Genomic DNA, 3,959 nt, shown 5'->3' with positions numbered 1-3,959 from the left:
TTGCTGCAGTGATCTCTTTCAGGCTTTAAAACCCTACACACAAACACGCGGGGGCGCTCCTTAAACCAACGCAGGCCAGACGTGAGGCCGCAGTCAGCAGAGAACTACAACTCCCAGCAGCCCCGGCGAGAGCGAAAACTACCAACTTCCGGGAGCCGTTTCCCGTGAGCCAGCTGCTCCAGCTCCGCCCGCGCCTTCGGAAGACCGCAAAGTATCCTGGCCCGCAGCGGCGGCCGGGGTCGCAGGGTCGCAGCCACATGGCGTCCGGCGAGGAGCGGGGCTCGGGTCCCGGAAGCGGAGGCCGCGAGAAGCGGAGCCGGCGCGGCGGAGGGGCGCTCTGGTGTCACTTCCGCTGGGGCGGGACCTCAAGCTCTCCCGCGCAAATTGAAAAGTCTTCGGTGCGCGGTTGCCACCCGGCTGCCTCTATTCCGCGCCGACTGCCGCGGGAGCTCTGGCCCAGGTGAGTCGGGGGCGTCGGGCGCAAGTTTCGGAGCCCTCCGCCTACCTGACCTGAAGCGGACGGCGAGAACCCTTCCCGGGAAGGGAGCGGAGCGGGCTGTGCTTGGGCCCAGGGTGGCGTCCTCTCGGGACTCCGGTCGTCCAGGACCGGGAGGAGGGGTCCGGCGGGGTCTTCCCGCCCCGGCCGCAGAGTCCCGAGTGCTGATCGCGGTGCAGGCCGAGCCGAGGCTGCCCTGAGCGCAGGGAGGGTCTGCGGGCGCAGGCTCCCGCCCGCCGGACTTCTGCAGGGCTGCCGCCCAAGCTAGCAGCTCCCCTTTCACCTGCAGTCCCCACTCTTAAATGTGGAAAAGTGAATTTTCTTCTTGATGTCTTACAGGCTAAAGGAAGCGTGTCTTCTGGAATGGGCTTGCGGGCCACTCGTGCACAGCCTGTGGACAGGAGTGAGGCGGTGAGGTCGCCGGTGTGGTCGTACCTCGCGGGTGGCAGGCGGGCCCCCTGAGATGGTGCCCGACTTGTGGCCCCAGGTCATTCCCACTCCGCTGAAGAGGAAACGTGTAGGCGCCGTATTTACCTAGCTTAGAAGAGACGTACAGGTTTCGCAAAATGTGTACTACCTCAGTTTCCCTCAAAGGGGAAGAAGACTCTTTTTAGAGGCATTATCTGAGAGGTAGGAGGCTAATTGCTTCTCTCAAACTGTGACTTGAGGAACACCTGCATCCCAATTACCTGCCGTATTTAAGAGTCAGAATCCCCCACCCGTCTCCACAACTGGTGAGTGCATGCTGGCCTAGAGCTCCGAACTTCGAGACAGTCTCAAGGTGAGGCGGGTTCTTACCCTGTTCTTTCTGCCTTTCCCCCCAGACTTAATGTTTGCTGGGAGGGGTTTATGTTATGAAACACTAAGCAGCTGTTCAGCCGCATTGCTTTTACTTTTTATCTTGAGGAGTGGGGGTGGGGGGTGGGTGCTAGAGCTGACTCTTGAACCACAGGGGTTAGAACTGTGAGGGTCTAGGGGCGCCTGGGTGGCTCAGTCGTTGAGCGTCTGCCTTAGGCTCAGGTCATGATCCCAGGGTCCTGGGATCAAGTCCTGCATGGGGCTCCCTGCTCCGCGGGAAGCCTGCTTCTCCCTCTCCCACTGCTTGTGTTCCCTCTCTCGCTGTGTCTCTCTCTGTCAAATAAATAAAATCTGTACAAAAAAAAGAACTGTGAGGGTCTGTCGATTCGCTGGATTTTTTTTTGATAAATGCAGTACAGTACTGTAAATATATTTTCCTTGTGATTTTCTTTCTTTTTAATTTTTTTTTAAGATTTTATTTATTTATTTGACAGAGAGAGACACAGCGAAGAAGGAACACAAGCAGGGCGAGTGGGAGAGGGAGAAGCAGGCTTCCCATGGAGCAGGGAGCCCCATGCAGGGCTTGATCCCGGGATCATGACCTGAGCCTAAGGCAGACGCTTAAGACTGAGCCACCCAGGCGCCCCTCCTTGTGATTTTCTTAATGCCATTTTCTTCTCTCTGGCTTACTTTATTTTAAGAATACAGTATATAATACATATAACATACAAAATATGTGTTAACCGAGTTTATGTAATTGGTAAGGCTTCTGGCTATTAGTTAAGTTTTGGGAGAGTCAAAAATCATATGTGGATTTTCCACTGGGTGGGGGTGGGTGCAAATAACCCCCGTCCTTGTTCAGGGGTCAACTGTAGTGCTTCAGAAAGGTCTGAGTCAGCTCCAGAATTTCTGCATAGAAGGGACTTAAGGGCTTCTTCCTGGGTGGAAGGGGGTAGATCTTAATAATGCTTTTTTGGAGAGAGAGAGATTCTTGCACTTTTAGCACTTCCTGGGTGCCTAGGCTTGGAACACACATGATTCCAAGTGGGAAAGCACTTTGGAAAGAATAAACGTTACGGAACTATCAAGTGACGTTAGAGTTGGTGATTAGCATAAATATTCTAGACTGGAAATTCTTGGCAGGAGCCCAGTTAAAGTATTAAAGAGCAGTGATTCTAAAATATCTAAGCAATAACAATGGCTATATCAGTTTCCAAGCCCTTTTTCTTATTTTTCTAAAACTTTTGAGTAAATATATTTTGCTCTAAATATTGCTGTTTTTCCTTTCTCCTCTCACATCATGTAGTTAACTTGGCACTATGGGGATACATGGATTACTGCAGTTTATCAAAGAAGCTTCTGAACCCATCCACGTGAGGAAGTATAAAGGACAGGTAGTAGCTGTGGATACATATTGCTGGCTGCACAAAGGAGCTATTGCTTGTGCTGAGAAACTAGCCAGAGGTGAACCTACTGATAAGTAAGTTTGGACCTTGTATTAATTAATTCTTTGTCAACTAAGAATCAGACTTATATTGGGATCGTTTTCATTCAATGCCAGGTTTATTAAGAAGTGAGACTGAGAACATTGCCAAATCAGGAGCAACTTCGTTCTGTGATGTAGTATCAAGACACCCGTAGACAAAAACCAAAGACTGTGTCCTTTATTCTTTACCTAAGAAACTGAGCCCAGTTTGCAAAACAAAGCAGTTGCTTCAAAGGGACAAGGTGTTCTGACTCCCTTTTACTTGACTTGGGGCCCAAAGTGGTGGGCCTTGCTGATATCCAATCATAACTGCAACTTCATTTGAGGCATGTTCCATGGACTAATATCTTCTCTATTTTTTTACATAGAGACATTAGAAAAAGAAGCAAGTATAATTTCAGAACAGAGATTTTCTGGACCGATTTGATCACTATTATGAATTTTCTTTTTTGCAATATGTAATTTATCTCCTGGAGGAAAGGCTCCCGGATCTTGATATGACTTACTTAATCACAATGAAAAATAGGAAAAATGTGTTAATGCTGTTTGTTTCCTGGAGGAAAGAGGGAAAGTCTTTATTGAATGGCCGATGTTTCGGGCTTTTAGGCTTCTCCAGTTAATTTGACCAAAGGTGACCTGGAACAGTACGTGTGGGATCTGAAGGAGCCAGAGCCCTGCTGCCACTCCATCTGAAGGCCATTTCTTTTCTGCCACTAAATCTGAAGAGTGACAGATGTAGCTGAAGACTATAAATTTTCCATTCTACCTGCAGTATTTCTTTGAATATTCTTCACAGGGGAAGAACTTTCTCTAGTTTTTTGTAGTTCTTGGGATTCTGAGATTTTTGACTAATTAGAAGAGTTGTCCAAAATACAGAAAATATCCTTTATTAGAGATGTCATTGATGAACTCCACAGACCTGCCATGTAGTAATTTATTGAACTAAAAAGTTTCAGGACTTTCTACAAAGTATTGTGGACTTTAATTTTTTTTTTCCTCACAGCAACTAATAAGACATTTTTTTTTTTAAGATTTTATTTATTTATTTGAGAGAGAGAGAGCATGAGAGGGGGAAGGTCAGAGGGAGAAGCAGACTCCCCGCTAAGCAGGGAGCCCTATGTGGGACTCAAACCCAGGACTCCAGGATCATGACCTGAGCCAAAGGCAGTCGCTTAACCA

The 3,959-nt window shown here is 48.4% G+C and overlaps 1 long non-coding RNA gene across 1 annotated transcript; it reads left to right on the top strand.

The window, feature by feature from the left end:
- The first annotated feature begins 202 nt into the window (after positions 1 to 202).
- On the top strand, positions 203 to 1,994 carry LOC145722270 (uncharacterized). Its single transcript, XR_014146402.1, has 3 exons — positions 203 to 460; positions 836 to 1,277; positions 1,789 to 1,994. It is a non-coding gene; the product is annotated as an uncharacterized LOC145722270 (long non-coding RNA).
- The last annotated feature ends 1,965 nt before the right edge of the window (positions 1,995 to 3,959 follow it).

Source organism: Leptonychotes weddellii, chromosome 6, assembly GCF_054177405.1.
Source record: "Leptonychotes weddellii isolate Sample4059 chromosome 6, ASM5417740v2, whole genome shotgun sequence".
In the NCBI taxonomy this organism is placed as follows: domain Eukaryota; kingdom Metazoa; phylum Chordata; class Mammalia; order Carnivora; family Phocidae; genus Leptonychotes; species Leptonychotes weddellii.
The sequence above is the reverse complement of the archived record's forward strand: the minus strand, read 5'-3'. Positions and strand labels throughout refer to the sequence as shown.